The sequence below is a fragment of the Zonotrichia albicollis genome, chromosome 34 (genome assembly GCF_047830755.1).
Source record: "Zonotrichia albicollis isolate bZonAlb1 chromosome 34, bZonAlb1.hap1, whole genome shotgun sequence".
Lineage (NCBI taxonomy): Eukaryota > Metazoa > Chordata > Aves > Passeriformes > Passerellidae > Zonotrichia > Zonotrichia albicollis.
Window position 1 is genome coordinate 3,561,162 of NC_133852.1, and position 27,373 is coordinate 3,588,534.

Consider the following 27,373-nt stretch of genomic DNA (forward strand, 5'->3'; position numbering starts at 1 on the left):
GCAGGGCCTCGTCCAGCCTGTGCTCAGCACAATCATTGGCCAGGAGCCACTGGTGGATGAACCTGACCATGGCGGGCACCTGGATAGTTGGATAACAAGCACCAGGAGACTTGGAAAGCTGCCAGAGGGAGCAATGTTCCCAGCTTCCCCCGAGAAGTGCTTCCCTTCCCAGCCCACTGCCATGTGGCCCCAAAGGCTCACAGCAACCAGCCAGCATTGCTTGGCTTGGGAGGCCAAGCAATTCCTGGGAGGATCAAACCCTGCCCACAGGCTGCTTACTTGGTTTGGATAGTAAAACTTTTCCTCTACAAGCATACACAGGAGGGCAGCGCTGGGCTTGGTTTGGAAGATGGGAGAGCAGGGCCTGAGCCCAGTGCCCATGGCGATGGTCTCTTCCTCCTGCCTTCTCTTGATGAATTTCCAGACAAGCTGTAGGAGAAGGGCAGGAAGCCGGGGATGTTGCATGGAGCGCTGCACACACGGTGCTGGGCTGAGCAGGGACAGCAGGCCCCGCCCAGGTGAGGGTGGCTGCAGGTACCTGGGCTGTTCTGCGGAAGCGGCCACGGCTGGATTCCTGCTCTTGTGTGCGCTCCAGGGCTGCATCTGGCAAAGAGCGAGCGCAGCCAGAGCTGAGGGGCTGCGGGAGAGGCCAGGGAACACAGCCCAGCCCAGAGCTCCCCAGGCAGGGAGAGCCCCGGGATGCCCCAGGGGATGGAGCAGGGCCACTGCGGCGTGTCTGCCCGGCCCCTCTTCCGTCCTGTCCGTGGGCATTTCCTCAGGGGATTGCATGGCATGGCATGGCATGGCATGGCATGGCATGGCATGGCATGGCATGGGGCCAAGCTGGCTGCAGGCACCAGTCCCACAGTCAGGCTCTGCCACTCACCCTCCTGCGGTGGATTGAACGGCACCACCTCCTCGGTCTCCTGTGATGGGGCAGCTCGTGGGCCTTCTTCCTCCTCCTCCACCCAGGCCATCTTGGGCACTACCGGGGGTCTCTGCTCCATAGCTTTGACTGGGTTTGGGGCAACTTGCAGGAGAGATGCCTTGGAAAAGCTCCAAGTCACCAAGTCCTGCAGTTGTGCCTGGAAGGCACCTTCAAGAGAGAAGCCTCAGGAAGGCTGCAGGACAGCAAGTCCTGCACTCGCTCTCAAGGGCTCCTGCCACAAGGACAGGAGACTCCTGTCAAGGATTGTGGTCTGGCCTCGAGCCACCTGCAGAAAAGAAGCCTCAGGGAGACCACGGCTCAGCAAGTCCTGTGGTCTGGCCTCAAGCTCAGCTGCAGGAACAAGTCCTCGGAAAAGCTCCGGGTGGAAGTGAACGAGCGCGCTGTGCGGGGGCTCCTCACGGCACCGCTCTGTCCCGTCCCGTCCCTTCGCGTGCTCCGAGCACTGTGGCCTGCTCTTGTCACCGCCAACTCCTATGTCACCAGGTGTCACAAAGGGCCCTTGGACACCCGGTTCCATGTCACAGTGACTGTGCTGCACCGTGTCACCAAGGGCCCTTGCACACCCTGCCGCCCGCCCTGGGGCCGCCCCCAGCCCAGCCAAAGTGGCCCAGGCTGGACGGAATGCCTGGCCCCAGGTGTCTAAGGCAGCCCGACAGGATCTTTAGGAAGGGCTCAGAGCATCAGCAAACGCCGCCTGGCTCTGCCGGCTCAGTCCTACCCCCATATCTTTTCCTGAGAGCATTTGAATTTCTAAATGAGAATCATTTGAAGGGAGGGGATTTACATTTTCCATTTCAGAGAAGGCTTCTGCCTTCCTTAGCAGACACGTCTCTCTTCAAACCAAGACAACTGCTTATCATTTTGCAGATGTGCAGTTGCTGGGCAGCCCCATTTTACACCAGGGACCTGGAGAACCATTCCCAGCAACTGGGAAAATCCTAGGTGGTCCAACCACCCATAGATGAGGTCTCCAAATTTGCCCCGAAAGTGGGTCCAGCTTTTATAGGCCAAAAAGAGCAAGTCCAAGTGTCCTGATGATATTTTCAGCCCAGAAAGCCCTGCTGCTGATGGCACACTTCACAACCAGCGGGAGGCACAGCTAGGCAAAAGCCCAGACCTCTGCTGGGAGGCTTTCTCCTCAAACACCCTTCAACCAAGCCTCCATGCAAGTCAGTTGGGAAAGTTTCTTCAAATGATCCATTTCTGGCATATAACTACACAGGGTTATGTGAAAGATTCTAAAGCAGCAGCTCTGGACTCAAAGAACCAGCACTAAGAGTCCCTGTCATCTGTTTGTAGCTAAATCACATGTTGGGGGAGCTGAAGGAGTTTGGAACGAGCTAAGAGAGCGGATCTCTGAGTGTTTTAGATGATGCCATTGCTTTTTCTTCTCTTCTACATAGACAGGCAGGGTGAGTTTGGCTCACATCTCCACCGCATGGCTCACAGGGCCACAAGACTTGTAGTTACAAGAGCTTTGAAGGATTTCTTGGCCAAGAAGACACGGCCAACAAGGATATTTATGTTTTACACCCAATCCTTCAATATTTCATCTTACGGACTCATGCTCTGGGTGACTCCAGATAAGTTAGAAAGTCTCTTTTCCCAGCCCGGCGGTTGAAGGAGGAGTCAGAGCTCTTCATTTCTCCGTCACAAGGTTGTTTATTGTATCTTATCTATACCATTCTTTCTCCTGTCCTGCTGAGGTCCGCTCAGCAAGACAGTCTAAGGCACTCTGCCTCCCCCGGGGCGGTGTTATCTTTTTATACTAAAAACAACTACGTGTACAATATTTGCAGTTCCTTTCCAATACCTATCATCTACGTTAGACAGTGAGCTTCTACACTAAACCAATCTAAAAGTGCCAACATCACAGCAGAAGATGGAGGCCAAGAAGAAGAAGGAGAAAGGCTGGATATGCCCAGAGTCCTCCATCCTGTCCCCTGAAGGCCCGTTCTAAAAACCCCCAAAATCAATTTTTCCACTCTGTGATAAATTCACTATCATTCTACTTAAACTTTTGTGGCTTGTCATTCTTCCTACAAGGTTGGTAATTGTTTTTGCCAAGGGCTAAATCAAAGGCACAAGCGTCTTGGGCTCTGTGTCAAAGTCTCTGAGCCCTCTGACAGGGTCTCGAGTCTTGCAGGGCAGCCAGAGGAATTTCCTGGGTTCCCACATCATGCTACAGTGTAAGCCTCCTTAGCCAATCCTGCTATGACACACAAACCTACCTCACTGCATCCTAAACTTCTTGTTTACCATTGTAACTACTTGGATTTTTTCTAGATCTTGAACTCTAAAACCCTTAACTTTCCTCCACTTCAACTTTCCTCCCTGTGTCTCTGCTATAAACTAGAAATCCGCATTCTTGCTTCTAGCACCTAGGTTTGGGAGCCCTTTGCAAGGTCTCCGATCAAATCCTGTGTTTAATTCTAAGCTTTGCTGACAAGACCAAAGGTCTGAGGTTTCCCTGCATTTGGGTTTCCAACAACACTGATGCTGTTAATTCCAGAGTGCCCGGGATGCGTCTTGCAAGTCAACTCTGGCAGGATGAAGGCGGCCGCCGGGGGGCTGCTTGTGGCCTCTGACAGCCCATTGCTCAGGGCTTGCCAGCGCCCCAGCCCCTCAGTGGCTGCCCCAGCCCGGCAGCAGCGCCGCAGCCCCACCGCAGCTCCAGAGCAGCCCCATCCAGAGGCACCTGGGAGCCCTCAGCAAGGCAGCCAGCAGCACACGGGCACGAGGACACGGGTGGCGCTTCCTGCCTGGCACAGGGCTTGTGGCCATCTCCAGGCACCGCTCTGGCAGGGATGCCCGCAGCTGCGGCCCCTGCCCAGCCGCTCTGTGGGCAGCACAAAGGCTTCAGCAGAAGCACCACAGGCCAAGGGGCTTCTGGCCAATTTTCCTGCAGCACTGCACGCCTGGGCAGCTGGCTGAGCACGAGCACCCTTTTCCCCCTCCTCCCCTATGCCCTACGGACCCTGGGCAGGAAAAGAAAGATCCTGGGAGTCTGTTTATTGTAACACATTCTATATTTACATCGTAAAGGAAAACAAAAGAAGAAAATAACAGTCTTGAACACAAGGAAAATCCCCGCTGGCTCAGGGCCCAGCAGACAGAGCCTCTGGGATCATCTCTCCATAGAGCTCCAGCAGCAGAGGCGGCCAAGCCCTGAGAGACGAAGCCTTTTTTTCCATGCCCTGCGGAGCCGATCCTCCAGGTCCTCCAAGATGGAATATCGAATTGTAGCTTCTGCCCTGAGAATGTGTAAAGTTTGAAGAGCGAGGCTTCTGACAGAAAGGCTGATGTCATCTGCCATTTCTTCAAGGGCTGCAAGAGAGAGGAACAGAATCACGGTCAGACGCCGGATGGGCGGGGAGCCGAGGAGAGCCCCCTGCCAGGGCCATCCCAGCCGGCTCTTGCCATGGCCAGGAGGGAGCAGGGAGCAAGGGGATCAGCCCGAAGCTGCTGGCCACCAATGGCCCTCGTGGCCCTGAAATCCCAGTGTGCTCTGCCCACGGGAGCAGAGCCGTCCGCAGCCAGGGCAGGGCTTGCAGCTCTCCCCCGGCAGCCCCCGCTGTCAGCCCGCTGCCCTCACTCACCAGTGCAGATCCGCTGCAGCTCTTGCTGCTGCCCCCTCAGGTGCCGCCCGGCCATGCCTGTGAACACAGAGCCTGTCACGGCTCCAGCGGCACAGCTCCCTGCCAGCGGCGCTGCCGGCGCTGTGGCCACACGGGCTGCTGGCCCGGCAGGGCTCAGCCCGGCCCTTGCCTCACGCTGCCGCCCCAGGGCACGGCTGCCAGAGGCGGCAGCAGCAACGCCCAGGCCAGGCGGGGCTCCACGGTGCCGCGCCCGGCTGGCGCTGCCGGGGCAGCAGGCGGGGCCGGGGATGAGCTGCTGCGGCGCGGCGGGCCGGGCCGGCGAGGGAGCCCGGACTCGGGACTCACCCATGAACCTGATGGCCGCCTCTCGCAGGGGCTCCTGTGGGCTCCGCAGGTAGCGCAGGGCCCGGCGCAGGTGCTCGGCCGCTCTGCTCCTGTCCTCTGCCAGCTGCAGAGTGCGGCAGGAGGGAAGGGTTGGCGTGGGCTCAGCCCCTGGGCCGGGCGCCGCCTGCACCCGGCCCCGGCCTCCCCTGCCCGCACAGCCCTGAGGCGCGGCCCGCAGCCGCTGGCCAAGGGCTCCCGAGGGCAGGGGGCAGAGGGCGGGCTGCTGCCCGGGGAGCCGCGGTGCCGCCCCGCAGCCCCGCCGGGCCGGGGCTCCATGGGCACCCGGCTCGGGCCCACGGGAGCCTGGAGAAGAGCGCGCGCGGCTTCTGGCTGCAGCAGCGGGCAGGGGCACAGCTGCCCGGCCTGCACACTGAGCACTGCCCTCAGGGCCCTTCTCCAGGCTGAGGATTCTTGGCTGCTCTTACCAGGCTCTCGCCGAACCTCCATGTCTCATCCACCTCTGGCATTTGTTCAAGATTCCTTCTCTTCAGGAATCTGGCTGCAGAATGCAGTACTACACAGGAGGCCTGGAGAGCAGCAGAGACGCACAGATGGCCCCACAGGCCAGGGCACAGGAGCATCCCAGTGCCACAGCCTGGAGGAGGCTGCAGCCCGCAGGGTGCCACGGCAGGAGGCAGCCCAGCCCCTTCCCAGGGGGACAGCAGCCGGCCACAAGTCCTCACCTCAGCAACAATCTGATTTTCATCATGGCAGTGGAGGTAGAGTGGGACCAGGCTCTGGCGCACGTGGGACTTCAGGGCCTTTCTTCCATCTTTGCTTAATGAGTCCAGAATCTCTTGAAAGATACACATGGAGCTCAGCTGCACCTGGCTGTCATCCTGTGTGGGAGGAAGGGCAAAAGACCTCAGCATCAGCTGCTTCAGGCCCCCCAGGGCACAGGCCTGCATCTCCACAGGGCACCAAGTGTCCGGGCAGCGGCCAGTGGCCGTGGCTGTGGACACAGAGCCTTACATGGTCAAAGAGTGGCAGGAGTGCCGCAGCCAGCCGCAGGGCAATGGGGGTGGGTATTAGGGCACCATCATCCAGGAGCAAATATCTTAAAAGAAGAATGGTCATCCCAATCATGTCACTATCATTTTCCTGCAGGAGCTCCACAAGACTTTCAGTCAGGCTCCACATTTTTTCAGCCTGTGTGGAACACAAGTTTGTGAAAGGCCGCCCTGCTGCCGCAGGGCCCAGAGGCCAAAGGCCTGTCCCGAAGCACTGGGGCAGCTGAAGCGGGAGGCAGGAGAGCTGGGAGCAGCTGCCCCAGCGCCTGAAGCCCAGGCAAGGCCAAGCGACTGCGTTGCCCAGCCCCACGCTGCCTGCACGGCTTCAGCCACTGCCCCCTTCTCACCATCAAGGGATTCTTGCCCAGCACTACGAGGCCTCTGAGTGCCAAGTAACGCCTGGCGCTGTGCTCGCTCTGCAGGTTCTGTGCCATGATCTCCAGAACGCTGTCACTGCATTCCCTCAAGTCCAGGCACTCGAGGACCTGAAAGGCACAGGGCAGTGACAGGGAGCCGGCCGGTGACAGGAGCCCGGAGCCACACAGGGCCGGGCCCAGGCAGCAGCACAGGGCACGGGCACCGTCCTGGCAGCTGTGCCTACGAGAGGGCAGAGAGCTGGGAGGCAGCTCAGCCAGGCAGCGCTGGCCTTGAGGCTCACCTCCACAAGGAACGCCAGGGCAGGGAAATCCCAGTATTGCATCTCTTCACCGAGCATGGCGAGCAAGTAAAATGCAATCCCGGAACAAAAGTGTATGGCTGAATGGCAAAGTATCCTGACGAGAGGAAAAGGAAACAAGACCCTGAGCCAGTGGGGCAAACCTCTCCCAGGAGTGACTCACAGAGTCCTCATCTTTCCCCACCACCTTTCCAGCAAGGGGAGCTGGGCCACTTGAGAGTTGGTTGCTCATGGGCACCCTCCTCTCCCAGCCTTTTCCAGTGTGCTTGGCTGTGCCTCAGTGACAGGGCCTCCTGGCCCATGACCACGGGGACTTTGTGGGACACCCTGGGCAGAGAGCACAAATGTCAGAGGCAGTGGGGAGAAGGGGCTCTCACCTGGCCAGCAGAGCCACGGCAAAGTGGTGGGTGTCAAGAGAGAGCAGTGTGTCCCAGCCACACCTGCGTTCCATTGCCACCACCACATCCTCACAGCGGAGAAGGCAGAGCAGGGACTTCAGGGTGCGCACTGCAAACCTGTGTGCGCAGCAAAGCCCAGGTCACACTGGCAGCACTGGCTCCTTGGCAGGCCACGTGGCAGGGACAGGAGGAGTGGGATGGAGCACCTGTTGGGGCTGGTGGCAAGGCCGTGCTCTTCCTGGCATGCCTTCCAGAATGTATCGACCTCCTCTGGCATATCCAGAGTGCTGAAGAACACTTGGAAGAGGAGATGCACAAATAGGCGGGGGAAATACACCTTTAATATCCGTGGCAGACAGGGCACCTGGAGGATCTTCCACATCACCACGGTTGCCTGCAAAGGACAAAGCCCCCCGAGACAGCGCTCAGTGCCGAGGTGTGCGTGTGGCAGGGCCCGAGCGTGGCAGGGAGAGGCCAGGAGAGACCTTGGCAGGGGGAGCACGGGGCCTGGTGGGCCTGAAGCTGCCCCTGGGCCGGGTTTCAGGCCCAGGGGCCTGAGGCAGGCAGATGCAGTGGGGGAAGGAGAATGGAGAGCTGCTGGAGAGGCGGCCTCGGGCCCAGCAAAGGCCGGTGTCAGAAACTCACAGCCAGGGCAAAGACAGCCGTTTCGTCCCCATCGGAGGTGCACGTGCTGTGCTCTGGCCAGCTCCCCAGCACATCCAGGAGGATCAGCTGCGCCAGCTCCGCAGTCCTGGCTGAGCCCATGATGGTCTTCCACATGGCCATAGCAGCTCTGCGGGGTCAGAGCTCTGTCTCAGGGGTGTCTCAGACACAGCACCGGGGGGAGCTGAGCTGGCTGCCAGTTCTGCCTCTGCCCACTGGCCCTGGCCAGCAGCAGCCAGGCAGCCCAGCCCTGTGGGCGCAGAGCCCTGAGGGGCAGGGAGGGAGCATGGCAGCAGGCTTGGGGGCTGACGTGCCTGGGCTGGGAAAGGCAGCAGCCAGAGGGCCCGGGAAGTCTCTGTTGGTCAGACACCTGGGACAGGCTGTACAGGGTGTTGGGCTGGGGAGGCCTGAGCCCTGTGGGCAGGTGGGCCCCATACCTGTCACAGGACGGGGCCACACGCAGGAGCGTCATCACTGCGTCATCTGGCTGTGCTTCCGTGAGATCCAGCAGGGCCTCGTCCAGCCTGTGCTCAGCACAATCATTGGCCAGGAGCCACTGGTGGATGAACCTGACCATGGCGGGCACCTGGATAGTTGGATAACAAGCACCAGGAGACTTGGAAAGCTGCCAGAGGGAGCAATGTTCCCAGCTTCCCCCGAGAAGTGCTTCCCTTCCCAGCCCACTGCCATGTGGCCCCAAAGGCTCACAGCAACCAGCCAGCATTGCTTGGCTTGGGAGGCCAAGCAATTCCTGGGAGGATCAAACCCTGCCCACAGGCTGCTTACTTGGTTTGGATAGTAAAACTTTTCCTCTACAAGCATACACAGGAGGGCAGCGCTGGGCTTGGTTTGGAAGATGGGAGAGCAGGGCCTGAGCCCAGTGCCCATGGCGATGGTCTCTTCCTCCTGCCTTCTCTTGATGAATTTCCAGACAAGCTGTAGGAGAAGGGCAGGAAGCCGGGGATGTTGCATGGAGCGCTGCACACACGGTGCTGGGCTGAGCAGGGACAGCAGGCCCCGCCCAGGTGAGGGTGGCTGCAGGTACCTGGGCTGTTCTGCGGAAGCGGCCACGGCTGGATTCCTGCTCTTGTGTGCGCTCCAGGGCTGCATCTGGCAAAGAGCGAGCGCAGCCAGAGCTGAGGGGCTGCGGGAGAGGCCAGGGAACACAGCCCAGCCCAGAGCTCCCCAGGCAGGGAGAGCCCCGGGATGCCCCAGGGGATGGAGCAGGGCCACTGCGGCGTGTCTGCCCGGCCCCTCTTCCGTCCTGTCCGTGGGCATTTCCTCAGGGGATTGCATGGCATGGCATGGCATGGCATGGCATGGCATGGCATGGCATGGCATGGGGCCAAGCTGGCTGCAGGCACCAGTCCCACAGTCAGGCTCTGCCACTCACCCTCCTGCGGTGGATTGAACGGCACCACCTCCTCGGTCTCCTGTGATGGGGCAGCTCGTGGGCCTTCTTCCTCCTCCTCCACCCAGGCCATCTTGGGCACTACCGGGGGTCTCTGCTCCATAGCTTTGACTGGGTTTGGGGCAACTTGCAGGAGAGATGCCTTGGAAAAGCTCCAAGTCACCAAGTCCTGCAGTTGTGCCTGGAAGGCACCTTCAAGAGAGAAGCCTCAGGAAGGCTGCAGGACAGCAAGTCCTGCACTCGCTCTCAAGGGCTCCTGCCACAAGGACAGGAGACTCCTGTCAAGGATTGTGGTCTGGCCTCGAGCCACCTGCAGAAAAGAAGCCTCAGGGAGACCACGGCTCAGCAAGTCCTGTGGTCTGGCCTCAAGCTCAGCTGCAGGAACAAGTCCTCGGAAAAGCTCCGGGTGGAAGTGAACGAGCGCGCTGTGCGGGGGCTCCTCACGGCACCGCTCTGTCCCGTCCCGTCCCTTCGCGTGCTCCGAGCACTGTGGCCTGCTCTTGTCACCGCCAACTCCTATGTCACCAGGTGTCACAAAGGGCCCTTGGACACCCGGTTCCATGTCACAGTGACTGTGCTGCACCGTGTCACCAAGGGCCCTTGCACACCCTGCCGCCCGCCCTGGGGCCGCCCCCAGCCCAGCCAAAGTGGCCCAGGCTGGACGGAATGCCTGGCCCCAGGTGTCTAAGGCAGCCCGACAGGATCTTTAGGAAGGGCTCAGAGCATCAGCAAACGCCGCCTGGCTCTGCCGGCTCAGTCCTACCCCCATATCTTTTCCTGAGAGCATTTGAATTTCTAAATGAGAATCATTTGAAGGGAGGGGATTTACATTTTCCATTTCAGAGAAGGCTTCTGCCTTCCTTAGCAGACACGTCTCTCTTCAAACCAAGACAACTGCTTATCATTTTGCAGATGTGCAGTTGCTGGGCAGCCCCATTTTACACCAGGGACCTGGAGAACCATTCCCAGCAACTGGGAAAATCCTAGGTGGTCCAACCACCCATAGATGAGGTCTCCAAATTTGCCCCGAAAGTGGGTCCAGCTTTTATAGGCCAAAAAGAGCAAGTCCAAGTGTCCTGATGATATTTTCAGCCCAGAAAGCCCTGCTGCTGATGGCACACTTCACAACCAGCGGGAGGCACAGCTAGGCAAAAGCCCAGACCTCTGCTGGGAGGCTTTCTCCTCAAACACCCTTCAACCAAGCCTCCATGCAAGTCAGTTGGGAAAGTTTCTTCAAATGATCCATTTCTGGCATATAACTACACAGGGTTATGTGAAAGATTCTAAAGCAGCAGCTCTGGACTCAAAGAACCAGCACTAAGAGTCCCTGTCATCTGTTTGTAGCTAAATCACATGTTGGGGGAGCTGAAGGAGTTTGGAACGAGCTAAGAGAGCGGATCTCTGAGTGTTTTAGATGATGCCATTGCTTTTTCTTCTCTTCTACATAGACAGGCAGGGTGAGTTTGGCTCACATCTCCACCGCATGGCTCACAGGGCCACAAGACTTGTAGTTACAAGAGCTTTGAAGGATTTCTTGGCCAAGAAGACACGGCCAACAAGGATATTTATGTTTTACACCCAATCCTTCAATATTTCATCTTACGGACTCATGCTCTGGGTGACTCCAGATAAGTTAGAAAGTCTCTTTTCCCAGCCCGGCGGTTGAAGGAGGAGTCAGAGCTCTTCATTTCTCCGTCACAAGGTTGTTTATTGTATCTTATCTATACCATTCTTTCTCCTGTCCTGCTGAGGTCCGCTCAGCAAGACAGTCTAAGGCACTCTGCCTCCCCCGGGGCGGTGTTATCTTTTTATACTAAAAACAACTACGTGTACAATATTTGCAGTTCCTTTCCAATACCTATCATCTACGTTAGACAGTGAGCTTCTACACTAAACCAATCTAAAAGTGCCAACATCACAGCAGAAGATGGAGGCCAAGAAGAAGAAGGAGAAAGGCTGGATATGCCCAGAGTCCTCCATCCTGTCCCCTGAAGGCCCGTTCTAAAAACCCCCAAAATCAATTTTTCCACTCTGTGATAAATTCACTATCATTCTACTTAAACTTTTGTGGCTTGTCATTCTTCCTACAAGGTTGGTAATTGTTTTTGCCAAGGGCTAAATCAAAGGCACAAGCGTCTTGGGCTCTGTGTCAAAGTCTCTGAGCCCTCTGACAGGGTCTCGAGTCTTGCAGGGCAGCCAGAGGAATTTCCTGGGTTCCCACATCATGCTACAGTGTAAGCCTCCTTAGCCAATCCTGCTATGACACACAAACCTACCTCACTGCATCCTAAACTTCTTGTTTACCATTGTAACTACTTGGATTTTTTCTAGATCTTGAACTCTAAAACCCTTAACTTTCCTCCACTTCAACTTTCCTCCCTGTGTCTCTGCTATAAACTAGAAATCCGCATTCTTGCTTCTAGCACCTAGGTTTGGGAGCCCTTTGCAAGGTCTCCGATCAAATCCTGTGTTTAATTCTAAGCTTTGCTGACAAGACCAAAGGTCTGAGGTTTCCCTGCATTTGGGTTTCCAACAACACTGATGCTGTTAATTCCAGAGTGCCCGGGATGCGTCTTGCAAGTCAACTCTGGCAGGATGAAGGCGGCCGCCGGGGGGCTGCTTGTGGCCTCTGACAGCCCATTGCTCAGGGCTTGCCAGCGCCCCAGCCCCTCAGTGGCTGCCCCAGCCCGGCAGCAGCGCCGCAGCCCCACCGCAGCTCCAGAGCAGCCCCATCCAGAGGCACCTGGGAGCCCTCAGCAAGGCAGCCAGCAGCACACGGGCACGAGGACACGGGTGGCGCTTCCTGCCTGGCACAGGGCTTGTGGCCATCTCCAGGCACCGCTCTGGCAGGGATGCCCGCAGCTGCGGCCCCTGCCCAGCCGCTCTGTGGGCAGCACAAAGGCTTCAGCAGAAGCACCACAGGCCAAGGGGCTTCTGGCCAATTTTCCTGCAGCACTGCACGCCTGGGCAGCTGGCTGAGCACGAGCACCCTTTTCCCCCTCCTCCCCTATGCCCTACGGACCCTGGGCAGGAAAAGAAAGATCCTGGGAGTCTGTTTATTGTAACACATTCTATATTTACATCGTAAAGGAAAACAAAAGAAGAAAATAACAGTCTTGAACACAAGGAAAATCCCCGCTGGCTCAGGGCCCAGCAGACAGAGCCTCTGGGATCATCTCTCCATAGAGCTCCAGCAGCAGAGGCGGCCAAGCCCTGAGAGACGAAGCCTTTTTTTCCATGCCCTGCGGAGCCGATCCTCCAGGTCCTCCAAGATGGAATATCGAATTGTAGCTTCTGCCCTGAGAATGTGTAAAGTTTGAAGAGCGAGGCTTCTGACAGAAAGGCTGATGTCATCTGCCATTTCTTCAAGGGCTGCAAGAGAGAGGAACAGAATCACGGTCAGACGCCGGATGGGCGGGGAGCCGAGGAGAGCCCCCTGCCAGGGCCATCCCAGCCGGCTCTTGCCATGGCCAGGAGGGAGCAGGGAGCAAGGGGATCAGCCCGAAGCTGCTGGCCACCAATGGCCCTCGTGGCCCTGAAATCCCAGTGTGCTCTGCCCACGGGAGCAGAGCCGTCCGCAGCCAGGGCAGGGCTTGCAGCTCTCCCCCGGCAGCCCCCGCTGTCAGCCCGCTGCCCTCACTCACCAGTGCAGATCCGCTGCAGCTCTTGCTGCTGCCCCCTCAGGTGCCGCCCGGCCATGCCTGTGAACACAGAGCCTGTCACGGCTCCAGCGGCACAGCTCCCTGCCAGCGGCGCTGCCGGCGCTGTGGCCACACGGGCTGCTGGCCCGGCAGGGCTCAGCCCGGCCCTTGCCTCACGCTGCCGCCCCAGGGCACGGCTGCCAGAGGCGGCAGCAGCAACGCCCAGGCCAGGCGGGGCTCCACGGTGCCGCGCCCGGCTGGCGCTGCCGGGGCAGCAGGCGGGGCCGGGGATGAGCTGCTGCGGCGCGGCGGGCCGGGCCGGCGAGGGAGCCCGGACTCGGGACTCACCCATGAACCTGATGGCCGCCTCTCGCAGGGGCTCCTGTGGGCTCCGCAGGTAGCGCAGGGCCCGGCGCAGGTGCTCGGCCGCTCTGCTCCTGTCCTCTGCCAGCTGCAGAGTGCGGCAGGAGGGAAGGGTTGGCGTGGGCTCAGCCCCTGGGCCGGGCGCCGCCTGCACCCGGCCCCGGCCTCCCCTGCCCGCACAGCCCTGAGGCGCGGCCCGCAGCCGCTGGCCAAGGGCTCCCGAGGGCAGGGGGCAGAGGGCGGGCTGCTGCCCGGGGAGCCGCGGTGCCGCCCCGCAGCCCCGCCGGGCCGGGGCTCCATGGGCACCCGGCTCGGGCCCACGGGAGCCTGGAGAAGAGCGCGCGCGGCTTCTGGCTGCAGCAGCGGGCAGGGGCACAGCTGCCCGGCCTGCACACTGAGCACTGCCCTCAGGGCCCTTCTCCAGGCTGAGGATTCTTGGCTGCTCTTACCAGGCTCTCGCCGAACCTCCATGTCTCATCCACCTCTGGCATTTGTTCAAGATTCCTTCTCTTCAGGAATCTGGCTGCAGAATGCAGTACTACACAGGAGGCCTGGAGAGCAGCAGAGACGCACAGATGGCCCCACAGGCCAGGGCACAGGAGCATCCCAGTGCCACAGCCTGGAGGAGGCTGCAGCCCGCAGGGTGCCACGGCAGGAGGCAGCCCAGCCCCTTCCCAGGGGGACAGCAGCCGGCCACAAGTCCTCACCTCAGCAACAATCTGATTTTCATCATGGCAGTGGAGGTAGAGTGGGACCAGGCTCTGGCGCACGTGGGACTTCAGGGCCTTTCTTCCATCTTTGCTTAATGAGTCCAGAATCTCTTGAAAGATACACATGGAGCTCAGCTGCACCTGGCTGTCATCCTGTGTGGGAGGAAGGGCAAAAGACCTCAGCATCAGCTGCTTCAGGCCCCCCAGGGCACAGGCCTGCATCTCCACAGGGCACCAAGTGTCCGGGCAGCAGCCAGTGGCCGTGGCTGTGGACACAGAGCCTTACATGGTCAAAGAGTGGCAGGAGTGCCGCAGCCAGCCGCAGGGCAATGGGGGTGGGTATTAGGGCACCATCATCCAGGAGCAAATATCTTAAAAGAAGAATGGTCATCCCAATCATGTCACTATCATTTTCCTGCAGGAGCTCCACAAGACTTTCAGTCAGGCTCCACATTTTTTCAGCCTGTGTGGAACACAAGTTTGTGAAAGGCCGCCCTGCTGCCGCAGGGCCCAGAGGCCAAAGGCCTGTCCCGAAGCACTGGGGCAGCTGAAGCGGGAGGCAGGAGAGCTGGGAGCAGCTGCCCCAGCGCCTGAAGCCCAGGCAAGGCCAAGCGACTGCGTTGCCCAGCCCCACGCTGCCTGCACGGCTTCAGCCACTGCCCCCTTCTCACCATCAAGGGATTCTTGCCCAGCACTACGAGGCCTCTGAGTGCCAAGTAACGCCTGGCGCTGTGCTCGCTCTGCAGGTTCTGTGCCATGATCTCCAGAACGCTGTCACTGCATTCCCTCAAGTCCAGGCACTCGAGGACCTGAAAGGCACAGGGCAGTGACAGGGAGCCGGCCGGTGACAGGAGCCCGGAGCCACACAGGGCCGGGCCCAGGCAGCAGCACAGGGCACGGGCACCGTCCTGGCAGCTGTGCCTACGAGAGGGCAGAGAGCTGGGAGGCAGCTCAGCCAGGCAGCGCTGGCCTTGAGGCTCACCTCCACAAGGAACGCCAGGGCAGGGAAATCCCAGTATTGCATCTCTTCACCGAGCATGGCGAGCAAGTAAAATGCAATCCCGGAACAAAAGTGTATGGCTGAATGGCAAAGTATCCTGACGAGAGGAAAAGGAAACAAGACCCTGAGCCAGTGGGGCAAACCTCTCCCAGGAGTGACTCACAGAGTCCTCATCTTTCCCCACCACCTTTCCAGCAAGGGGAGCTGGGCCACTTGAGAGTTGGTTGCTCATGGGCACCCTCCTCTCCCAGCCTTTTCCAGTGTGCTTGGCTGTGCCTCAGTGACAGGGCCTCCTGGCCCATGACCACGGGGACTTTGTGGGACACCCTGGGCAGAGAGCACAAATGTCAGAGGCAGTGGGGAGAAGGGGCTCTCACCTGGCCAGCAGAGCCACGGCAAAGTGGTGGGTGTCAAGAGAGAGCAGTGTGTCCCAGCCACACCTGCGTTCCATTGCCACCACCACATCCTCACAGCGGAGAAGGCAGAGCAGGGACTTCAGGGTGCGCACTGCAAACCTGTGTGCGCAGCAAAGCCCAGGTCACACTGGCAGCACTGGCTCCTTGGCAGGCCACGTGGCAGGGACAGGAGGAGTGGGATGGAGCACCTGTTGGGGCTGGTGGCAAGGCCGTGCTCTTCCTGGCATGCCTTCCAGAATGTATCGACCTCCTCTGGCATATCCAGAGTGCTGAAGAACACTTGGAAGAGGAGATGCACAAATAGGCGGGGGAAATACACCTTTAATATCCGTGGCAGACAGGGCACCTGGAGGATCTTCCACATCACCACGGTTGCCTGCAAAGGACAAAGCCCCCCGAGACAGCGCTCAGTGCCGAGGTGTGCGTGTGGCAGGGCCCGAGCGTGGCAGGGAGAGGCCAGGAGAGACCTTGGCAGGGGGAGCACGGGGCCTGGTGGGCCTGAAGCTGCCCCTGGGCCGGGTTTCAGGCCCAGGGGCCTGAGGCAGGCAGATGCAGTGGGGGAAGGAGAATGGAGAGCTGCTGGAGAGGCGGCCTCGGGCCCAGCAAAGGCCGGTGTCAGAAACTCACAGCCAGGGCAAAGACAGCCGTTTCGTCCCCATCGGAGGTGCACGTGCTGTGCTCTGGCCAGCTCCCCAGCACATCCAGGAGGATCAGCTGCGCCAGCTCCGCAGTCCTGGCTGAGCCCATGATGGTCTTCCACATGGCCATAGCAGCTCTGCGGGGTCAGAGCTCTGTCTCAGGGGTGTCTCAGACACAGCACCGGGGGGAGCTGAGCTGGCTGCCAGTTCTGCCTCTGCCCACTGGCCCTGGCCAGCAGCAGCCAGGCAGCCCAGCCCTGTGGGCGCAGAGCCCTGAGGGGCAGGGAGGGAGCATGGCAGCAGGCTTGGGGGCTGACGTGCCTGGGCTGGGAAAGGCAGCAGCCAGAGGGCCCGGGAAGTCTCTGTTGGTCAGACACCTGGGACAGGCTGTACAGGGTGTTGGGCTGGGGAGGCCTGAGCCCTGTGGGCAGGTGGGCCCCATACCTGTCACAGGACGGGGCCACACGCAGGAGCGTCATCACTGCGTCATCTGGCTGTGCTTCCGTGAGATCCAGCAGGGCCTCGTCCAGCCTGTGCTCAGCACAATCATTGGCCAGGAGCCACTGGTGGATGAACCTGACCATGGCGGGCACCTGGATAGTTGGATAACAAGCACCAGGAGACTTGGAAAGCTGCCAGAGGGAGCAATGTTCCCAGCTTCCCCCGAGAAGTGCTTCCCTTCCCAGCCCACTGCCATGTGGCCCCAAAGGCTCACAGCAACCAGCCAGCATTGCTTGGCTTGGGAGGCCAAGCAATTCCTGGGAGGATCAAACCCTGCCCACAGGCTGCTTACTTGGTTTGGATAGTAAAACTTTTCCTCTACAAGCATACACAGGAGGGCAGCGCTGGGCTTGGTTTGGAAGATGGGAGAGCAGGGCCTGAGCCCAGTGCCCATGGCGATGGTCTCTTCCTCCTGCCTTCTCTTGATGAATTTCCAGACAAGCTGTAGGAGAAGGGCAGGAAGCCGGGGATGTTGCATGGAGCGCTGCACACACGGTGCTGGGCTGAGCAGGGACAGCAGGCCCCGCCCAGGTGAGGGTGGCTGCAGGTACCTGGGCTGTTCTGCGGAAGCGGCCACGGCTGGATTCCTGCTCTTGTGTGCGCTCCAGGGCTGCATCTGGCAAAGAGCGAGCGCAGCCAGAGCTGAGGGGCTGCGGGAGAGGCCAGGGAACACAGCCCAGCCCAGAGCTCCCCAGGCAGGGAGAGCCCCGGGATGCCCCAGGGGATGGAGCAGGGCCACTGCGGCGTGTCTGCCCGGCCCCTCTTCCGTCCTGTCCGTGGGCATTTCCTCAGGGGATTGCATGGCATGGCATGGCATGGCATGGCATGGCATGGCATGGGGCCAAGCTGGCTGCAGGCACCAGTCCCACAGTCAGGCTCTGCCACTCACCCTCCTGCGGTGGATTGAACGGCACCACCTCCTCGGTCTCCTGTGATGGGGCAGCTCGTGGGCCTTCTTCCTCCTCCTCCACCCAGGCCATCTTGGGCACTACCGGGGGTCTCTGCTCCATAGCTTTGACTGGGTTTGGGGCAACTTGCAGGAGAGATGCCTTGGAAAAGCTCCAAGTCACCAAGTCCTGCAGTTGTGCCTGGAAGGCACCTTCAAGAGAGAAGCCTCAGGAAGGCTGCAGGACAGCAAGTCCTGCACTCGCTCTCAAGGGCTCCTGCCACAAGGACAGGAGACTCCTGTCAAGGATTGTGGTCTGGCCTCGAGCCACCTGCAGAAAAGAAGCCTCAGGGAGACCACGGCTCAGCAAGTCCTGTGGTCTGGCCTCAAGCTCAGCTGCAGGAACAAGTCCTCGGAAAAGCTCCGGGTGGAAGTGAACGAGCGCGCTGTGCGGGGGCTCCTCACGGCACCGCTCTGTCCCGTCCCGTCCCTTCGCGTGCTCCGAGCACTGTGGCCTGCTCTTGTCACCGCCAACTCCTATGTCACCAGGTGTCACAAAGGGCCCTTGGACACCCGGTTCCATGTCACAGTGACTGTGCTGCACCGTGTCACCAAGGGCCCTTGCACACCCTGCCGCCCGCCCTGGGGCCGCCCCCAGCCCAGCCAAAGTGGCCCAGGCTGGACGGAATGCCTGGCCCCAGGTGTCTAAGGCAGCCCGACAGGATCTTTAGGAAGGGCTCAGAGCATCAGCAAACGCCGCCTGGCTCTGCCGGCTCAGTCCTACCCCCATATCTTTTCCTGAGAGCATTTGAATTTCTAAATGAGAATCATTTGAAGGGAGGGGATTTACATTTTCCATTTCAGAGAAGGCTTCTGCCTTCCTTAGCAGACACGTCTCTCTTCAAACCAAGACAACTGCTTATCATTTTGCAGATGTGCAGTTGCTGGGCAGCCCCATTTTACACCAGGGACCTGGAGAACCATTCCCAGCAACTGGGAAAATCCTAGGTGGTCCAACCACCCATAGATGAGGTCTCCAAATTTGCCCCGAAAGTGGGTCCAGCTTTTATAGGCCAAAAAGAGCAAGTCCAAGTGTCCTGATGATATTTTCAGCCCAGAAAGCCCTGCTGCTGATGGCACACTTCACAACCAGCGGGAGGCACAGCTAGGCAAAAGCCCAGACCTCTGCTGGGAGGCTTTCTCCTCAAACACCCTTCAACCAAGCCTCCATGCAAGTCAGTTGGGAAAGTTTCTTCAAATGATCCATTTCTGGCATATAACTACACAGGGTTATGTGAAAGATTCTAAAGCAGCAGCTCTGGACTCAAAGAACCAGCACTAAGAGTCCCTGTCATCTGTTTGTAGCTAAATCACATGTTGGGGGAGCTGAAGGAGTTTGGAACGAGCTAAGAGAGCGGATCTCTGAGTGTTTTAGATGATGCCATTGCTTTTTCTTCTCTTCTACATAGACAGGCAGGGTGAGTTTGGCTCACATCTCCACCGCATGGCTCACAGGGCCACAAGACTTGTAGTTACAAGAGCTTTGAAGGATTTCTTGGCCAAGAAGACACGGCCAACAAGGATATTTATGTTTTACACCCAATCCTTCAATATTTCATCTTACGGACTCATGCTCTGGGTGACTCCAGATAAGTTAGAAAGTCTCTTTTCCCAGCCCGGCGGTTGAAGGAGGAGTCAGAGCTCTTCATTTCTCCGTCACAAGGTTGTTTATTGTATCTTATCTATACCATTCTTTCTCCTGTCCTGCTGAGGTCCGCTCAGCAAGACAGTCTAAGGCACTCTGCCTCCCCCGGGGCGGTGTTATCTTTTTATACTAAAAACAACTACGTGTACAATATTTGCAGTTCCTTTCCAATACCTATCATCTACGTTAGACAGTGAGCTTCTACACTAAACCAATCTAAAAGTGCCAACATCACAGCAGAAGATGGAGGCCAAGAAGAAGAAGGAGAAAGGCTGGATATGCCCAGAGTCCTCCATCCTATCCCCTGAAGGCCCGTTCTAAAAACCCCCAAAATCAATTTTTCCACTCTGTGATAAATTCACTATCATTCTACTTAAACTTTTGTGGCTTGTCATTCTTCCTACAAGGTTGGTAATTGTTTTTGCCAAGGGCTAAATCAAAGGCACAAGCGTCTTGGGCTCTGTGTCAAAGTCTCTGAGCCCTCTGACAGGGTCTCGAGTCTTGCAGGGCAGCCAGAGGAATTTCCTGGGTTCCCACATCATGCTACAGTGTAAGCCTCCTTAGCCAATCCTGCTATGACACACAAACCTACCTCACTGCATCCTAAACTTCTTGTTTACCATTGTAACTACTTGGATTTTTTCTAGATCTTGAACTCTAAAACCCTTAACTTTCCTCCACTTCAACTTTCCTCCCTGTGTCTCTGCTATAAACTAGAAATCCGCATTCTTGCTTCTAGCACCTAGGTTTGGGAGCCCTTTGCAAGGTCTCCGATCAAATCCTGTGTTTAATTCTAAGCTTTGCTGACAAGACCAAAGGTCTGAGGTTTCCCTGCATTTGGGTTTCCAACAACACTGATGCTGTTAATTCCAGAGTGCCCGGGATGCGTCTTGCAAGTCAACTCTGGCAGGATGAAGGCGGCCGCCGGGGGGCTGCTTGTGGCCTCTGACAGCCCATTGCTCAGGGCTTGCCAGCGCCCCAGCCCCTCAGTGGCTGCCCCAGCCCGGCAGCAGCGCCGCAGCCCCACCGCAGCTCCAGAGCAGCCCCATCCAGAGGCACCTGGGAGCCCTCAGCAAGGCAGCCAGCAGCACACGGGCACGAGGACACGGGTGGCGCTTCCTGCCTGGCACAGGGCTTGTGGCCATCTCCAGGCACCGCTCTGGCAGGGATGCCCGCAGCTGCGGCCCCTGCCCAGCCGCTCTGTGGGCAGCACAAAGGCTTCAGCAGAAGCACCACAGGCCAAGGGGCTTCTGGCCAATTTTCCTGCAGCACTGCACGCCTGGGCAGCTGGCTGAGCACGAGCACCCTTTTCCCCCTCCTCCCCTATGCCCTACGGACCCTGGGCAGGAAAAGAAAGATCCTGGGAGTCTGTTTATTGTAACACATTCTATATTTACATCGTAAAGGAAAACAAAAGAAGAAAATAACAGTCTTGAACACAAGGAAAATCCCCGCTGGCTCAGGGCCCAGCAGACAGAGCCTCTGGGATCATCTCTCCATAGAGCTCCAGCAGCAGAGGCGGCCAAGCCCTGAGAGACGAAGCCTTTTTTTCCATGCCCTGCGGAGCCGATCCTCCAGGTCCTCCAAGATGGAATATCGAATTGTAGCTTCTGCCCTGAGAATGTGTAAAGTTTGAAGAGCGAGGCTTCTGACAGAAAGGCTGATGTCATCTGCCATTTCTTCAAGGGCTGCAAGAGAGAGGAACAGAATCACGGTCAGACGCCGGATGGGCGGGGAGCCGAGGAGAGCCCCCTGCCAGGGCCATCCCAGCCGGCTCTTGCCATGGCCAGGAGGGAGCAGGGAGCAAGGGGATCAGCCCGAAGCTGCTGGCCACCAATGGCCCTCGTGGCCCTGAAATCCCAGTGTGCTCTGCCCACGGGAGCAGAGCCGTCCGCAGCCAGGGCAGGGCTTGCAGCTCTCCCCCGGCAGCCCCCGCTGTCAGCCCGCTGCCCTCACTCACCAGTGCAGATCCGCTGCAGCTCTTGCTGCTGCCCCCTCAGGTGCCGCCCGGCCATGCCTGTGAACACAGAGCCTGTCACGGCTCCAGCGGCACAGCTCCCTGCCAGCGGCGCTGCCGGCGCTGTGGCCACACGGGCTGCTGGCCCGGCAGGGCTCAGCCCGGCCCTTGCCTCACGCTGCCGCCCCAGGGCACGGCTGCCAGAGGCGGCAGCAGCAACGCCCAGGCCAGGCGGGGCTCCACGGTGCCGCGCCCGGCTGGCGCTGCCGGGGCAGCAGGCGGGGCCGGGGATGAGCTGCTGCGGCGCGGCGGGCCGGGCCGGCGAGGGAGCCCGGACTCGGGACTCACCCATGAACCTGATGGCCGCCTCTCGCAGGGGCTCCTGTGGGCTCCGCAGGTAGCGCAGGGCCCGGCGCAGGTGCTCGGCCGCTCTGCTCCTGTCCTCTGCCAGCTGCAGAGTGCGGCAGGAGGGAAGGGTTGGCGTGGGCTCAGCCCCTGGGCCGGGCGCCGCCTGCACCCGGCCCCGGCCTCCCCTGCCCGCACAGCCCTGAGGCGCGGCCCGCAGCCGCTGGCCAAGGGCTCCCGAGGGCAGGGGGCAGAGGGCGGGCTGCTGCCCGGGGAGCCGCGGTGCCGCCCCGCAGCCCCGCCGGGCCGGGGCTCCATGGGCACCCGGCTCGGGCCCACGGGAGCCTGGAGAAGAGCGCGCGCGGCTTCTGGCTGCAGCAGCGGGCAGGGGCACAGCTGCCCGGCCTGCACACTGAGCACTGCCCTCAGGGCCCTTCTCCAGGCTGAGGATTCTTGGCTGCTCTTACCAGGCTCTCGCCGAACCTCCATGTCTCATCCACCTCTGGCATTTGTTCAAGATTCCTTCTCTTCAGGAATCTGGCTGCAGAATGCAGTACTACACAGGAGGCCTGGAGAGCAGCAGGGACGCACAGATGGCCCCACAGGCCAGGGCACAGGAGCATCCCAGTGCCACAGCCTGGAGGAGGCTGCAGCCCGCAGGGTGCCACGGCAGGAGGCAGCCCAGCCCCTTCCCAGGGGGACAGCAGCCGGCCACAAGTCCTCACCTCAGCAACAATCTGATTTTCATCATGGCAGTGGAGGTAGAGTGGGACCAGGCTCTGGCGCACGTGGGACTTCAGGGCCTTTCTTCCATCTTTGCTTAATGAGTCCAGAATCTCTTGAAAGATACACATGGAGCTCAGCTGCACCTGGCTGTCATCCTGTGTGGGAGGAAGGGCAAAAGACCTCAGCATCAGCTGCTTCAGGCCCCCCAGGGCACAGGCCTGCATCTCCACAGGGCACCAAGTGTCCGGGCAGCGGCCAGTGGCCGTGGCTGTGGACACAGAGCCTTACATGGTCAAAGAGTGGCAGGAGTGCCGCAGCCAGCCGCAGGGCAATGGGGGTGGGTATTAGGGCACCATCATCCAGGAGCAAATATCTTAAAAGAAGAATGGTCATCCCAATCATGTCACTATCATTTTCCTGCAGGAGCTCCACAAGACTTTCAGTCAGGCTCCACATTTTTTCAGCCTGTGTGGAACACAAGTTTGTGAAAGGCCGCCCTGCTGCCGCAGGGCCCAGAGGCCAAAGGCCTGTCCCGAAGCACTGGGGCAGCTGAAGCGGGAGGCAGGAGAGCTGGGAGCAGCTGCCCCAGCGCCTGAAGCCCAGGCAAGGCCAAGCGACTGCGTTGCCCAGCCCCACGCTGCCTGCACGGCTTCAGCCACTGCCCCCTTCTCACCATCAAGGGATTCTTGCCCAGCACTACGAGGCCTCTGAGTGCCAAGTAACGCCTGGCGCTGTGCTCGCTCTGCAGGTTCTGTGCCATGATCTCCAGAACGCTGTCACTGCATTCCCTCAAGTCCAGGCACTCGAGGACCTGAAAGGCACAGGGCAGTGACAGGGAGCCGGCCGGTGACAGGAGCCCGGAGCCACACAGGGCCGGGCCCAGGCAGCAGCACAGGGCACGGGCACCGTCCTGGCAGCTGTGCCTACGAGAGGGCAGAGAGCTGGGAGGCAGCTCAGCCAGGCAGCGCTGGCCTTGAGGCTCACCTCCACAAGGAACGCCAGGGCAGGGAAATCCCAGTATTGCATCTCTTCACCGAGCATGGCGAGCAAGTAAAATGCAATCCCGGAACAAAAGTGTATGGCTGAATGGCAAAGTATCCTGACGAGAGGAAAAGGAAACAAGACCCTGAGCCAGTGGGGCAAACCTCTCCCAGGAGTGACTCACAGAGTCCTCATCTTTCCCCACCACCTTTCCAGCAAGGGGAGCTGGGCCACTTGAGAGTTGGTTGCTCATGGGCACCCTCCTCTCCCAGCCTTTTCCAGTGTGCTTGGCTGTGCCTCAGTGACAGGGCCTCCTGGCCCATGACCACGGGGACTTTGTGGGACACCCTGGGCAGAGAGCACAAATGTCAGAGGCAGTGGGGAGAAGGGGCTCTCACCTGGCCAGCAGAGCCACGGCAAAGTGGTGGGTGTCAAGAGAGAGCAGTGTGTCCCAGCCACACCTGCGTTCCATTGCCACCACCACATCCTCACAGCGGAGAAGGCAGAGCAGGGACTTCAGGGTGCGCACTGCAAACCTGTGTGCGCAGCAAAGCCCAGGTCACACTGGCAGCACTGGCTCCTTGGCAGGCCACGTGGCAGGGACAGGAGGAGTGGGATGGAGCACCTGTTGGGGCTGGTGGCAAGGCCGTGCTCTTCCTGGCATGCCTTCCAGAATGTATCGACCTCCTCTGGCATATCCAGAGTGCTGAAGAACACTTGGAAGAGGAGATGCACAAATAGGCGGGGGAAATACACCTTTAATATCCGTGGCAGACAGGGCACCTGGAGGATCTTCCACATCACCACGGTTGCCTGCAAAGGACAAAGCCCCCCGAGACAGCGCTCAGTGCCGAGGTGTGCGTGTGGCAGGGCCCGAGCGTGGCAGGGAGAGGCCAGGAGAGACCTTGGCAGGGGGAGCACGGGGCCTGGTGGGCCTGAAGCTGCCCCTGGGCCGGGTTTCAGGCCCAGGGGCCTGAGGCAGGCAGATGCAGTGGGGGAAGGAGAATGGAGAGCTGCTGGAGAGGCGGCCTCGGGCCCAGCAAAGGCCGGTGTCAGAAACTCACAGCCAGGGCAAAGACAGCCGTTTCGTCCCCATCGGAGGTGCACGTGCTGTGCTCTGGCCAGCTCCCCGGCACATCCAGGAGGATCAGCTGCGCCAGCTCCGCAGTCCTGGCTGAGCCCATGATGGTCTTCCACATGGCCATAGCAGCTCTGCGGGGTCAGAGCTCTGTCTCAGGGGTGTCTCAGACACAGCACCGGGGGGAGCTGAGCTGGCTGCCAGTTCTGCCTCTGCCCACTGGCCCTGGCCAGCAGCAGCCAGGCAGCCCAGCCCTGTGGGCGCAGAGCCCTGAGGGGCAGGGAGGGAGCATGGCAGCAGGCTTGGGGGCTGACGTGCCTGGGCTGGGAAAGGCAGCAGCCAGAGGGCCCGGGAAGTCTCTGTTGGTCAGACACCTGGGACAGGCTGTACAGGGTGTTGGGCTGGGGAGGCCTGAGCCCTGTGGGCAGGTGGGCCCCATACCTGTCACAGGACGGGGCCACACGCAGGAGCGTCATCACTGCGTCATCTGGCTGTGCTTCCGTGAGATCCAGCAGGGCCTCGTCCAGCCTGTGCTCAGCACAATCATTGGCCAGGAGCCACTGGTGGATGAACCTGACCATGGCGGGCACCTGGATAGTTGGATAACAAGCACCAGGAGACTTGGAAAGCTGCCAGAGGGAGCAATGTTCCCAGCTTCCCCCGAGAAGTGCTTCCCTTCCCAGCCCACTGCCATGTGGCCCCAAAGGCTCACAGCAACCAGCCAGCATTGCTTGGCTTGGGAGGCCAAGCAATTCCTGGGAGGATCAAACCCTGCCCACAGGCTGCTTACTTGGTTTGGATAGTAAAACTTTTCCTCTACAAGCATACACAGGAGGGCAGCGCTGGGCTTGGTTTGGAAGATGGGAGAGCAGGGCCTCAGCCCAGTGCCCATGGCGATGGTCTCTTCCTCCTGCCTTCTCTTGATGAATTTCCAGACAAGCTGTAGGAGAAGGGCAGGAAGCCGGGGATGTTGCATGGAGCGCTGCACACACGGTGCTGGGCTGAGCAGGGACAGCAGGCCCCGCCCAGGTGAGGGTGGCTGCAGGTACCTGGGCTGTTCTGCGGAAGCGGCCACGGCTGGATTCCTGCTCTTGTGTGCGCTCCAGGGCTGCATCTGGCAAAGAGCGAGCGCAGCCAGAGCTGAGGGGCTGCGGGAGAGGCCAGGGAACACAGCCCAGCCCTGAGCTCCCCAGGCAGGGAGAGCCCCGGGATGCCCCAGGGGATGGAGCAGGGCCACTGCGGCGTGTCTGCCCGGCCCCTCTTCCGTCCTGTCCGTGGGCATTTCCTCAGGGGATTGCATGGCATGGCATGGCATGGCATGGCATGGCATGGCATGGCATGGCATGGCATGGCATGGCATGGCATGGCATGGCCCGGCATGGCATGGCATGGCATGGCATGGCATGGCATGGCATGGGGCCAAGCTGGCTGCAGGCACCAGTCCCACAGTCAGGCTCTGCCACTCACCCTCCTGCGGTGGATTGAACGGCACCACCTCCTCGGTCTCCTGTGATGGGGCAGCTCGTGGGCCTTCTTCCTCCTCCTCCACCCAGGCCATCTTGGGCACTACCGGGGGTCTCTGCTCCATAGCTTTGACTGGGTTTGGGGCAACTTGCAGGAGAGATGCCTTGGAAAAGCTCCAAGTCACCAAGTCCTGCAGTTGTGCCTGGAAGGCACCTTCAAGAGAGAAGCCTCAGGAAGGCTGCAGGACAGCAAGTCCTGCACTCGCTCTCAAGGGCTCCTGCCACAAGGACAGGAGACTCCTGTCAAGGATTGTGGTCTGGCCTCGAGCCACCTGCAGAAAAGAAGCCTCAGGGAGACCACGGCTCAGCAAGTCCTGTGGTCTGGCCTCGAGCTCAGCTGCAGGAACAAGTCCTCGGAAAAGCTCCGGGTGGAAGTGAACGAGCGCGCTGTGCGGGGGCTCCTCACGGCACCGCTCTGTCCCGTCCCGTCCGTTCGCGTGCTCCGAGCACTGTGGCCTGCTCTTGTCACCGCCAACTCCTATGTCACCAGGTGTCACAAAGGGCCCTTGGACACCCGGTTCCATGTCACAGTGACTGTGCTGCACCGTGTCACCAAGGGCCCTTGCACACCCTGCCGCCCGCCCTGGGGCCGCCCCCAGCCCAGCCAAAGTGGCCCAGGCTGGACGGAATGCCTGGCCCCAGGTGTCTAAGGCAGCCCGACAGGATCTTTAGGAAGGGCTCAGAGCATCAGCAAACGCCGCCTGGCTCTGCCGGCTCAGTCCTACCCCCATATCTTTTCCTGAGAGCATTTGAATTTCTAAATGAGAATCATTTGAAGGGAGGGGATTTACATTTTCCATTTCAGAGAAGGCTTCTGCCTTCCTTAGCAGACACGTCTCTCTTCAAACCAAGACAACTGCTTATCATTTTGCAGATGTGCAGTTGCTGGGCAGCCCCATTTTACACCAGGGACCTGGAGAACCATTCCCAGCAACTGGGAAAATCCTAGGTGGTCCAACCACCCATAGATGAGGTCTCCAAATTTGCCCCGAAAGTGGGTCCAGCTTTTATAGGCCAAAAAGAGCAAGTCCAAGTGTCCTGATGATATTTTCAGCCCAGAAAGCCCTGCTGCTGATGGCACACTTCACAACCAGCGGGAGGCACAGCTAGGCAAAAGCCCAGACCTCTGCTGGGAGGCTTTCTCCTCAAACACCCTTCAACCAAGCCTCCATGCAAGTCAGTTGGGAAAGTTTCTTCAAATGATCCATTTCTGGCATATAACTACACAGGGTTATGTGAAAGATTCTAAAGCAGCAGCTCTGGACTCAAAGAACCAGCACTAAGAGTCCCTGTCATCTGTTTGTAGCTAAATCACATGTTGGGGGAGCTGAAGGAGTTTGGAACGAGCTAAGAGAGCGGATCTCTGAGTGTTTTAGATGATGCCATTGCTTTTTCTTCTCTTCTACATAGACAGGCAGGGTGAGTTTGGCTCACATCTCCACCGCATGGCTCACAGGGCCACAAGACTTGTAGTTACAAGAGCTTTGAAGGATTTCTTGGCCAAGAAGACACGGCCAACAAGGATATTTATGTTTTACACCCAATCCTTCAATATTTCATCTTACGGACTCATGCTCTGGGTGACTCCAGATAAGTTAGAAAGTCTCTTTTCCCAGCCCGGCGGTTGAAGGAGGAGTCAGAGCTCTTCATTTCTCCGTCACAAGGTTGTTTATTGTATCTTATCTATACCATTCTTTCTCCTGTCCTGCTGAGGTCCGCTCAGCAAGACAGTCTAAGGCACTCTGCCTCCCCCGGGGCGGTGTTATCTTTTTATACTAAAAACAACTACGTGTACAATATTTGCAGTTCCTTT